Raw genomic sequence first — 13535 nt, forward strand, 5'->3', positions numbered from 1 at the left:
ACTAGACGACCCGACACTCTTCTCCACACACGAGGTGTACGGTTCTCGAGTTTATACAATTTTTTTTTTTTTTTTTTTTATAAAATTTTTATGTATAAGGAAAAGAAAGAAAAGAGAAAAATTCTAAAAGAAGATCCTAAGTCCTAAATCTAAAGAAAGAACCAAATTAATTTAAATTTAAATTTTTTTTTTTTTCAAACAAGTGAATCAATAAATTAAACTCAATCTATCCTAGGGTTAACCTAAATCTAGACAGCCCTAACTGTTCCAAGATGACCCTTCAAACCTTCCAAGTGGAGATTGATCAACTAGTTAGCCAGGTAAGTAAAGAGTGGGAGGTTCACTCATCGTTGCCTTTCTAGACACCAAACGAGTTGCCAGGCCAGCAATTGAACCAATTTAACAAACCACCCTCAGGGACTTGCCTAGACAAACTAATCAAACAACTCAAACTTGGTAGAACTCTTAGGGTTCCTTGTCCTATTGAGCTCGAATTCCTTAAGGTTGACGTCTAATGATTTTAAGATTAAAAGTCTAGGTAATGCAATATATGGAGATGTTTTTGGGCTAAGGAAGGGTAATGAAATCCCCACCTTATCTTGTTAATGGGTTGATGCCCTTAGATTAATTATGAAAATGCAAATACAAATAAACAAGATGACCAAGAATGTAAAAGATTTTAATTTAGAATTTTTTTTATTTTATTTTACTTCACGATTATGAAATTTTTTGTTTTGTTTTATATATTTTTTTTTTTGTGATTAAGTAAATTCAAATGATTAGGTCTAAAAGCAAAAGTAATTACTAAAAATAATAAAAGAGAAATTAGAAGCGTACCTGAGTTTTCCAGCAATCACCAACTAAATATAGAAACCTAAAGAAAAAAAAAAAAGAGAGTTATAACGCACGAAGAATAAATATTTGAAAATAATTTAAAACGCCAGATCCCCGGCAACGGCGCCAAAAACTTGATGTGCAAATCTTAAAATTTGTAAATAAAACCGCAAGCGCACGGTGTGCAGAGTAGCACGACCAGCGAGTACGGGTCGATCCCACAGAGACTTGGTTTTTAAAATGATTTTCAAATCTATGCTCAAGCGAGCTTTAACAAAAATCGAAAGTCGAAAGTTGTTTGCTAAAAGACAATAAGACTAAGGATCTAGGGTTTTTTGAATCCACTAGATCTAGATTAGAGAATTCTACCTAGAATTTTTCTTATTGATCCTAACGACTACTCCTCTTGTCTTTCCCAAGCATAGATTATGAAGGGACTAAGGCCCAACGATAATCCATCAAGATTTTTTACAGGGGAGTAGTAACTAGGATCCCTTAGGGTTTTCTCCTCCTATGCACTGAATCAAGCATGAACTATGAAGGGACTCTGACCCAACTGTAGTTCATCAAAAATTCTTGGCAAAAGAGGAAGAAAAAGAAACCCAAAAACTTGATGTGCAAATCTTAAAATTTGTAAATAAAACCGCAAGCGCACGGTGTGCAGAGTAGCACGACCAGCGAGTACGGGTCGATCCCACAGAGACTTGGTTTTTAAAATGATTTTCAAATCTATGCTCAAGCGAGCTTTAACAAAAATCGAAAGTCGAAAGTTGTTTGCTAAAGACAATAAGACTAAGGATCTAGGGTTTTTTGAATCCACTAGATCTAGATTAGAGAATTCTACCTAGAATTTTTCTTATTGATCCTAACGACTACTCCTCTTGTCTTTCCCAAGCATAGATTATGAAGGGACTAAGGCCCAACGATAATCCATCAAGATTCTTTACAGGGAGTAGTAACTAGGATCCCTTAGGGTTTTCTCCTCCTATGCACTGAATCAAGCATGAACTATGAAGGGACTCTGACCCAACTGTAGTTCATCAAAAATTCTTGGCAAAAGAGGAAGAAAAAGAAACCCTAAGAAAAAGAAAGAACTCTATGTAAATTCCCTACTCATGATCTAGCTTCATCGCAAACCCTAGAAGGGATGCTTAGCTAGACATGATCTAAATCTACTTGCAAAATTTAAATACAGAAAAATAAACTACCCTAATTTCATAAATTAAACTATCCTAATTGCATAAAATTAAATTGCATAAATTAAACTATCCTAATTGCAAGAAAAATAAATTGCATAATGTAAAGAGATGAAATTGCATAAAAATAAGATTTTATATATAAAAAAAAATTTATTACAAAAACCTCAAAGCTCGAGGCTTGAAAAGAGAGCTAAAAACCCCACTATCTAGGGTTACAAGCTTGATCTCCAGGAAGAATATATAAAACAAGGGCCTTTGGGGCTTTTTATAGGAATTTGGGGTTATAAGGTTTTCAAAACTTCCGATGTGGGACTAAGAGGTTTTAGGGGGTTTATGGTGCGCCGATGGGTCCATGGTCCATGCGCCTGTTGCTGTGGACCAGGCGGCTAACCAGATCACCAAATCAGTTGATTTTTGACCAATTTTGATCTGATTTGACTCGGGTTTGACCCAATTGAGTCTTCTTTCTTCATTCTTCAATTCCTGGGTCAATTTAACTCCGTTTTGCATAAAATTTGCGCCGTTGGAATCCTCTTTCCTTGTTCTTTCTATTGATGATCTCTTCTTCTGCAAAATATAATAACAAGTATCAATTTCTTAATAAAGTTAGATAATTTAGATATTAATTGATACTTTTTATGTCAATTTGTGACATAAATCACACCCCCCAACTTAATCATTGCTAGTCCCTTAGCAATGTACCAAAATAAGATCATATTCCAAAAAGATCCTTCCTTTGCAAATTAATTTAAGATCGAAATTCAAGAAATTTTCTAGTATTACTAAGTAATGAGCTTCGAATTAGAATCGGTAGTTAGTCTACTTAGAAGCTTTCTTAGAGTACACTTAAAGTTTTATAGCACTTGTGTGAGTGATAACTAACTTAGTATTTCAGTATTAACTTGTACAGGCCAATTGTATCATTTTTCATAACTTAGTTCGATTAATTTTTTATACACCCCAGATTAAACAAAGAACTAAGGTAGCTTTCACACTGTTTTTTTTTTTTTTTTTTTTTTTTTTTTTTTTTTGCTGAGCATCCTGGCCTTCCCACCACCGTTTGACGCGAATCTCAACACTTGACTTAGGTGAAGAGATCCGGTTACTAGGCTTAGGGCAATCCACATTTACTCTGTGTTTTGCATTTTATTTCAGGCAGGTAGCTCTTTCCTTAAATTCAAATTTCTTCAATTGGGGTGTAGAGAAAATTATCTAATTTAAATAATACTCAAATCCTTAATTGGCCTTACAATTAACACCTACTTTACCTTGTTAGTGTGCATGTGCAATTGGAAGTGCTAATAGTCTTTAAATGACCTAAGCCACCAAGAGTCTAACCAGCTAATTTTCTCCGTGACTCACTACATTAGCAAATACTTTCTAACTTACTCTTATTTCTTTTATAGATTAATTTATTTCATATATATATATATATTTTATTATTATTATTATTTTTTTTTTACATAATATATTAAATGCAAGAAATAACTCATAGTGGAAGGAAAAGGAAATGATAACACCTGATTTTGTTCAAGCTCTCCCCTCAACTTGACCGACATTGTCCCCAATGGAGTTTATCTAATTTATTTGTCCTAAGCAAACTGAAAACAAAGAAAGCATTAGAAATTAAATAAGCTGGGTTGCCTCCCAGAAGCGCTAAGTTTTATGTCTTCAGCCAGACCAAACCTCGAAGCAACTTAATCAGAATAAGTTGGTTCATAAAGAACCATGGCATCTTCAACAGTCTTGACAGGTAATTCCAAGAATGGTTTTAATCGTTGACCATTAACTTTAAAGATAACACCATTACTTGGGTTTTCAATCTCAACAGCTCCGTGTGAAAAAACTTCCTTTACTAAAAATGGTCCTGTCCATCTAGACCTAAGCTTTCCTGGAAACAGATGTAATCTAGAGTTATATAAGAGCACCTTTTGTCCGATATTGAAAGTTTTTCTTATAATTGATTGATCATGAAATGCTTTGGTTCATTCCTTGTATATCCTTGCATTTTCATAGGCTTCATTTCTAAGTTCTTCTAATTCATTCAATTGAAGCTTCCTATGGTTTCCAGCATCGTTCAAATTTGTATTTAGTTGTTTGATGGCCCACATGGCTTTGTGTTCTATCTCAATAGGCAAGTGACATGGTTTACCAAACACAATCCTATAAGGAGACATTCCTAGATTGGTCTTGAAAGCGGTTCGGTATGCCCAAAGTGCATCAATTAATTTTAAAGACCAATCCTTTCTATTGGCATTAACAGTTTTTTCCAGGATCTGTTTGATTTGTCGGTTTGACACTTCAACTTGCCCACTAGTTTGAGGATGATATGGTGTGGCCAATTTGTGGGTGACATTATACTTTTTCATCAATGTTGCAAAAGGTCGGTTACAAAAATGGGTTCCCCGATCACTAATGATTGCCCTAGGAATACCGAAATGGGAGAGAATATTTTTTTAAGAAACTTAATGACCATTTTGCTATTGGGTGTTCTACATGCAATTGCTTCTACCCATTTTGAAACATAATCAACTGCTACTAGAATATATTCATTTCCAAAGGAATTTGGAAATGGTCCCATGAAATCGATCCCCCAAACATCAAAAACTTCAACTACCAAGATTGGGTTGAGTGGCATCATGTGTCGCTTGGTGATTCGGCCCATTTTCTGACATTGAGCACAATTTTTACAATATTCGTGAGCATCCTTAAACAAATTGGGCCAATAAAAACCACATTGGAGAACCTTAGCAGCAGTTTTCTTAGATGCGAAGTGACCCCCACATGCTTGATCATGACAAAAAGATAAAATATTCATGACTTCGTTATCTGGGATACACCTTCTAATAATTTGATCAGGACATTGTTTAAAAAGATAAGGATCATCCCAAATGAAATACTTCACTTGGGCAAAGAATTTATATTTATCCTGCTTAGTCCAATGAGAAGGTATCTTGCCTATGGCTAAATAATTTACAATATCAGCAAACCAAGGTTCAGTAGACAAAGACATGAGTTGCTCATCTGAGAAAGATTCATTGATGGGTGGTTCACTAGATGGTGCAACTGGAATTCGGGACAAATGATCTGCTACAACGTTCTCAGTGCCTTTCTTGTCCCTAATTTCTAGGTCAAATTCTTGAAGGAGCAAAATCCATCTGATTAAACGTGCCTTGGCATCCTTCTTTGTTAGGAGAGATGTCTAATGGCTGAGTGATCGGTGTAAACAATGGTGTGGGTCCCAACCAAATAAGATCTAAATTTCTCTAAAGCAAAGACAACGGCAAGGAACTCCTTCTCAGTTGTGGTGTAGTTAAGCTGCGCATCATTTAAGGTTTTACTTGCATAATATATCACTCTATGCAGCTTATTTATTCGTTGACCTAAGATTGCGCCCACAACATGATCGGACGCATCACACATTAATTCAAATGGTTCAGACCAGACAGGAGGATGAATGATTGGAGCTGATACAAGTGCATTTTTTTAGAAATTCAAAGGATTCCAAGCACTCATGAGTAAATTCAAATTTGGTATCCTTTGCCAAAAGATTAGTCAGTGGACGTGCTACTTTGCTAAAGTTGGCAATAAACCTTCTATAGAATCCAGCATGACCTAAAAATGAACGTATTTCTTTCACAGATTTAGGTGGTGGAAGACTTGCAATTAGATCTATTTTGGCCTTGTCCACTTCAATCCCCTTTTTAGAAATGACATGGCCAAGAACTATTCCCTGTTTGACCATAAACTGACATTTTTCCCAGTTGAGAACTAGGTGCTTCTCCTTACATCGTTCTAGAACTAATTGCAGGTGATTCAGACACTCGGAGAAGGTTAGACCAAAAACAAAAAAGTCATCCATAAAAATTTCTAGAAATCGTTCTATCATATCTGAAAATATGCTGATCATGCATCTTTGAAAGGTTGCCGGTGCATTACATAGTCCAAAGGGCATTCGTCTATAGGCAAAAGTACCAAATGGACAGGTGAATGTAGTCTTTTCTTGATCTTCAGCGGCTATGGGGATCTGGTTGTAACCGGAGTATCCATCAAGAAAACAGTAAAACTCTTGTCCGGCTAGTCTTTCCAACATTTGATCAATAAATGGCAAAGGAAAGTGATCTTTCCTTGTCGCAGCATTCAACTTTCTATAGTCTATACAGACCCTCCATCCCGTTTGGGTCCTAGTTGGGATAAGTTCGTTTGCATCATTTTGGACCACTGTTACCCCAGATTTCTTGGGTACTACTTGAACTGGACTTACCCAAGAGCTATCAGAAATAGGATAAATTATTCCACTATCTAGGAGTTTCAGAATCTCCTTTTTAACTACATCCTTCATAACTGCATTAAGCCTTCTTTGGGCTTCTCTTGTTGGTTTAGCCTCTTCCTCTAAGTATATTCTATGTTGAACTATAGAAGGGCTTATTCCTTTGATATCTGCTATGGTCCAACCTATTGCCTCTTGATTTGCTTTTAGAACTGACAATAACTCCTCCTCTTGCTTGGGATCTAGGTCTGATGCAATAATTACAGACAAAGTTTCTTTGGATCCTAGATATGCATACTTGAGATGTTCTGGGAGGGGCTTCAGTTCTAAAATGGGTGCTTCCTCTATCGATGGTTTAGGTGATGAGTTCACCATCTCAATGATTGGTTCAGTAGGAAGTGTCGATTCCTGATTAATCTGATTTTCTTTAAGTATTTCATTGACATCCTCAGACTCATGGATTAACCAGGGGTTAGACTCTAGGTCGACTTCATCATCACTAATGTCAATGGATTCATAAATACCATCTTGGACTACATTGACATCAGCATGAGAAGAGGATTCCTGTTCTAAGTTAAAAACATTAAGCTCAATGGTCATATTCCCAAAGGATAACTTCATTAGACCATTTCGACAATTGATTTCAGCATTGGCCGTAGCTAAGAATGGTCTTCCTAAAATGACAGGTATATGTCCTTTAGGATTCGCAACTGGCTCAGTCTCTAGAACAATAAAATCTACAGGAAAAATGAAATTTTCAACCTTTATCAGAACATCCTCGACCATTCCCTTAGGGATCCTGAGAGATCTATCGGCTAACTGTAATGTGATCCCAGTAGGTTGAAGTTTTTCTAATCCTAGTTGTTCATACACCGAATATGGAAGGATATTCACACTAGCTCCTAGATCTAGCAAGGCCTTTTTTATATTGGTTTCTCCAATAACACAAGAAATTGTTGGAGCTCCAGGGTCCTTATATTTAATTGGCACATGGCTAGATAGGTATGAACTGACACTTGCAGCCAAAAATGCTTTCTTTGGTACATTAGTGGTCCTTTTCCTAGTGCAGAGATCTTTTAAAAATTTGGCATAAGTTGGAACCTGATGGATTATATCTAAAAGAGGAATATTAACTTGGACTTGTTTAAATACCTCTAAAATTTTGTCTAAATGTTCAGATTTATTGGATTTCAGTCTGTTTGGAAAAGAAGCTCTAGGACTTTTAAGTACTGGACTAGGTGAATTTTCAGTTTCTGGTGCTTGAGGTTGAAAGGTAGTAGTTTTAGAAGGTGACTCGGCAGATGAGTCATCTATATCATCAAGTGCAACTACCTTATTGTCTATTTGTTTTCCTGATCTTAAGGTATGAATGGCATTTACACCATTAACTTGGTTTCCTTGTTGGGGTCGTGGACCATTTTGGTTCCTAGGATTTGGCTCAGGTTGGCTAGGTAACCTACCATGTTCTCGTTCACTAATGGTCGAAGCCAGCTGACTTACTTGCATTTCCAGACGGGCTATAGCTTGGGTGTTATTATTTATGAGTTGACCCGTGGTTTGCATAAAGCTGGTATGTGTCTTCATCATGGCTTCTAGGCTTTTCTCTAAAGAGGTAATTTTCTTGTCATTATCATGGAAGCCTGGCGGGTTGTTCATTACTGGGTTGGACCTTAGATTTTGCTGATTGAAATTTGGATTGCCTACATTAGGATTCTGGGACCATGAGAAATTCGGGTGATTCCTCCAACCTGGGTTATATGTGGGTGCATAAGGATTGTTCAATGGTCCTTGATAGGTGGCATTCACCTGTGCACACTCATTCGAGTAGGAACATTCTTCTAAGACATGGTCTGGTGCATTGCACCCTTTACACATGGGTGCAGATATTTAATTTACATTGGCTGGTCTCTGTAATTCTAAGGCTTCCAATCTACGTGTTAAGGTTGCAATCTTGGCCTCTGATGCTAGGGTTGGTTGAATTTGATGCATTCCTCCTCTTGAAGGTATAGCTTTATCAGGTTCCCTAGTTGTTTCCCACTGTAAATTTTTCTCGGCTAGGTCTTCTAAGAATTGCCAAGCTTCAGTAGTTTCTTTGTCCATAAATTGGCCTTGGCACATGGACTCTAGCATGGTTCTTGAGTTTGAATCTAACCCCTCATAGATGATCTGGCATAGTCTCCAAGTTTCTATTCCATGGTGTGGGCATTGGGTCAAAAGATTCTTGAAACGATCAAAGTACTTCCAAAATGATTCACCAGCTAGTTGGTAAAATTGATTTATTTCATTCCTAATCCTAGCTGTTTTATGATGGGGGAAATACTTTTTTAAAAATGTTCTCACAAAGCCCTCCCAAGTAGTGACAGAATAGTTTGGCAGACTATAAAGCCACTTCTTAGCATTGTCCTTAAGGGCAAAGTTGATTAATCTAAGTTTGACCTCATCCTCTGTTAATTGCAGTTTCATGGTTGCACATACCTCCTCAAATTCTCTAATAAATATATAAGCATCTTCTAATCCTGTGAATTTTGGAAGCATATTTATGATTTGAGGTTTGATTTCAAAATTGTTAGCTGTGGGTTGTGGCAACCTGATACAAGATGGTTGGATGGAGCCAACTGGATAACACAAATCCTTAAGGGTCATGGGTTGGATTGGTTCAGCCATTGGAACAACAGGAATTGACTCAATTCTAACTAGACGACCCGACACTCTTCTCCACACACGAGGTGTACGGTTCTCGATGTTTATACAATTTTTTTTTTTTTTTTTTTTTTTTATAAAATTTTTATGTATAAGGAAAAGAAAGAAAAGAGAAAAAGTTCTAAAGAGAAGATCCTAAGGAGTCCTAAATCTAAAGAAAAGTAACCAAATTAATTTAAATTTTAAATTTTTTTTTTTTTTCAAACAAGTGAATCAATAAATTAAACTCAATCTATCCTAGGGTTAACCTAAATCTAGACAGCTCCTAACTGTTCCAAGATGACCCTTCAAACCTTCCAAGTGGAGATTGATCAACTAGTTAGCCAGGTAAGTATAAGAGGTGGGAGGTTCACTCATCGTTGCCTTTCTAGACACCAAACGAGTTGGCCAGGCCAGCAATTGAACCAATTTAACAAACCACCCTCAGGGACTTGCCTAGACACCAACTAATCAAACAACTCAAACTTGGTAGAACTCTTAGGGTTCCTTGTCCTATTGAGCTCGAATTCCTTAAGGTTGACGTCTAATTGATTTTAAGATTAAAAGTCTAGGTAATGCAATATGATGGAGATGGTTTTTGGGCTAAGGAAGGGTAATGAAATCCCCACCTTATCTTGTTAATGGGTTGATGCCCTTAGATTAATTATGAAAATGCAAATACAAATAAACAAGATGACCAAGAATGTAAAAGATTTTAATTTAGAATTTTTTTTTATTTTGATATTTTACTTCACGATTATGAAATGTCTTTTGTTTTGTTTTATATATTTTTTTTTTTTTTGTGATTAAGTAAATTCAAATGATTAGGTCTAAAAGCAAAAGTAATTAACTAAAAATAATAAAAGAGAAATTAGAAGCGTACCTGAGTTTTCCAGCAATCACCAACTAAATATAGAAACCTAAAGAAAAAAAAAAAAGAGAGTTATAACGCACGAAGAACAAATATTTGAAAATAATTTAAAACGCCAGATCCCCGGCAACGGCGCCAAAAACTTGATGTGCAAATCTTAAAATTTGTAAATAAAACCGCAAGCGCACGGTGTGCAGAGTAGCACGACCAGCGAGTACGGGTCGATCCCACAGAGACTTGGTTTTTAAAATGATTTTCAAATCTATGCTCAAGCGAGCTTTAACAAAAATCGAAAGTCGAAAGTTGTTTGCTAAAGACAATAAGACTAAGGATCTAGGGTTTTTTGAATCCACTAGATCTAGATTAGAGAATTCTACCTAGAATTTTTCTTATTGATCCTAACGACTACTCCTCTTGTCTTTCCCAAGCATAGATTATGAAGGGACTAAGGCCCAACGATAATCCATCAAGATTCTTTACAGGGGAGTAGTAACTAGGATCCCTTAGGGTTTTCTCCTCCTATGCACTGAATCAAGCATGAACTATGAAGGGACTCTGACCCAACTGTAGTTCATCAAAAATTCTTGGCAAAAGAGGAAGAAAAAGAAACCCAAAAACTTGATGTGCAAATCTTAAAATTTGTAAATAAAACCGCAAGCGCACGGTGTGCAGAGTAGCACGACCAGCGAGTACGGGTCGATCCCACAGAGACTTGGTTTTTAAAATGATTTTCAAATCTATGCTCAAGCGAGCTTTAACAAAAATCGAAAGTCGAAAGTTGTTTGCTAAAGACAATAAGACTAAGGATCTAGGGTTTTTTGAATCCACTAGATCTAGATTAGAGAATTCTACCTAGAATTTTTCTTATTGATCATAACGACTACTCCTCTTGTCTTTCCCAAGCATAGATTATGAAGGGACTAAGGCCCAACGATAATCCATCAAGATTCTTTACAGGGGAGTAGTAACTAGGATCCCTTAGGGTTTTCTCCTCCTATGCACTGAATCAAGCATGAACTATGAAGGGACTCTGACCCAACTGTAGTTCATCAAAAATTCTTGGCAAAAGAGGAAGAAAAAGAAACCCTAAGAAAAAGAAAGAACTCTATGTAAATTCCCTACTCATGATCTAGCTTCATCGCAAACCCTAGAAGGGATGCTTAGCTAGACATGATCTAAATCTACTTGCAAAATTTAAATACAGAAAAATAAACTACCCTAATTTCATAAATTAAACTATCCTAATTGCATAAAATTAAATTGCATAAATTAAACTATCCTAATTGCAAGAAAAATAAATTGCATAATGTAAAGAGATGAAATTGCATAAAAATAAGATTTTATATATAAAAAAAATTTATTACAAAAACCTCAAAGCTCGAGGCTTGAAAAGAGAGCTAAAAACCCCACTATCTAGGGTTACAAGCTTGATCTCCAGGAAGAATATATAAAACAAGGGCCTTTGGGGGCTTTTTATAGGCATTTGGGGGTTATAAGGTTTTCAAAACTTCCGATGTGGGACTAAGAGGTTTTAGGGGGTTTATGGTGCGCCGATGGGTCCATGGTCCATGCGCCTGTTGCTGTGGACCAGGCGGCTAACCAGATCACCAAATCAGTTGATTTTTGACCAATTTTGATCTGATTTGACTCGGGTTTGACCCAATTGAGTCTTCTTTCTTCATTCTTCAATTCCTGGGTCAATTTAACTCCGTTTTGCATAAAATTTGCGCCGTTGGAATCCTCTTTCCTTGTTCTTTCTATTGATGATCTCTTCTTCTGCAAAATATAATAACAAGTATCAATTTCTTAATAAAGTTAGATAATTTAGATATTAATTGATACTTTTTATGTCAATTTGTGACATAAATCAGTCATGCTCGCGAATGCGTGCTTGGGCCTGGGCCACGCCCACGTGCATGCGCTCGGGCCTGGGCCGCGCTCTATGCACTAGGTCGTGCTCCACCATGCTCGGGCTGCATGTTGCTGTGCCTGGGCTACGCACTGCCACGGGCGGCCACAGCACTACTGCTCCATCAGCCCGCTGCCGGTCCTTCGCCGCTCCAAACTTCGTGCCTTCTTCAATCGGACGTATCTTCTTCGTACGAACTCTGTTTGGGATGATTTTGAACTCGTTGGACTTCATTTTTCATCGTAGATCTCGCTGTGGACTCAATATGGATCAAATCTCGAAGCGTCAAATCCTAATATCTCTTTAGTTGAGAAATTATTTCTTACCTAAATTCTCCTCTAGCTAAATCTAGGTCACAAGAAGGTGCTGGGTGGCAAACCCGGAGAGTGCTCTAAGTGGGGACATCCATGTGAAGGATGAAGTACATGTGAGGAACCATTGTATAAAAAAAACAATAAGTATTGTGATCATCGATTCCCGAAACTTGATGACATGTGAGCTTGCCACAACTTCAATAATTTTGAAATTATTTATAAAAAAAATGTCAAGTGATAGTCTGAAAATTCATTTGGTTAGAAATACATTATAAATTGTTAACTACCGTTAAAAGTTAAAAAAATAAGGTCACTATGTCATTATAACAAATATAGCAATATTTTTATAATTATTGAAAAATTAAGATGTTACTTATTTTTTATGCAGTTGTTGAATGGCCTTTTCATTTATGCTCAACAAGAGTTGTGGGCAAAGTGAATCATCATTGAGGATGACTCTACAACAGTGATTGACAGGATCCTGTATAAGATGATACACATGGATAAGCATCCACTTCTCTAAGACATTCGACTGTATATTCGTGATTGTGTGGTGGCGTCAGCTCAATATGTTCATCAAAAGGCGAATAGCACCACCAACCAATATTTTCAAAATCGGACCGATCGGATCAACCGATCGGATCAGAGGCCAGTTTTAATCATGGTGCGAAACTTAGGCTGGATCTAGTTGATCTTCAATCCGCAAAAAATCGACAAGAATCGGTGAACCGGTTGGCTCATGATAAACCGATCGAGCAACGGATTGATCATTTGCAGATAAAAAACCACCGAGGGTATTCTAATTCTAGATCGGTCCCGATTCTTCAACGTCTTTGTTTTCTTTCTTCCGTTCGTCATCTTCGCCCAAAGGTCAAAGCCCCAGCCTCGTCGTCGTCGCTCACCGAACAAGCGTCGCGAGTCTCTACCTCTCTGCGATCTAAAGCCCTAAAATATGTGTATTTTCTCTCTCTCTCTATACAAAATTACAAATATTCTCCACTCGTGATGGTGGTGGCAGCGGCGAAACCCTAGCCCAAGGCCAAGCAACTTGCCCATCTTCCAGTCGAGACTCGAGACTCAAGGGCCGAATCTTGAACCATCTTCCAATCGAGACCCCAAGGGCCCAACATGAACACTCTGACCATCTTCTGGTCGAGGGCCAATGCCCATAGCAACCTGACCGCTAATTGGAGCACCCCCGATGTTGCTCTGTATGGTGGTGTGGCGTCGGCTACTCTGGTGGTTGCGTGACGTCGCTCGCTCTCCTTTTCCTTGACCTCCAGAGCCCCCTCGACCCGCTCTCGCACTTGGACCAGCTCTGCCACCTTGACCTCCATGGCAACCGCCTCAACGGCACCCTCCTCCCCCTCCTCCTCAACCTCACAAGTCAATAACCGAGCCAATCGATTGACCTAGTTGTCTCCCGACCCTTTTTTCATTCCGATCTGATGTTTGCTTC

The 13535-nt window shown here is 37.6% G+C and overlaps 1 non-coding gene across 1 annotated transcript; it reads left to right on the plus strand.

Annotated features, from left to right (window-relative positions):
* Nucleotides 1-8491: 8491 nt before the first annotated feature.
* On the plus strand, nucleotides 8492-8598 carry LOC140855935 (small nucleolar RNA R71). Its single transcript, XR_012139377.1, has one exon. It is a non-coding gene; the product is annotated as a small nucleolar RNA R71 (small nucleolar RNA).
* The last annotated feature ends 4937 nt before the right edge of the window (nucleotides 8599-13535 follow it).

This window comes from Elaeis guineensis, chromosome 2 (assembly GCF_000442705.2).
Source record: "Elaeis guineensis isolate ETL-2024a chromosome 2, EG11, whole genome shotgun sequence".
Taxonomy (NCBI): domain Eukaryota; kingdom Viridiplantae; phylum Streptophyta; class Magnoliopsida; order Arecales; family Arecaceae; genus Elaeis; species Elaeis guineensis.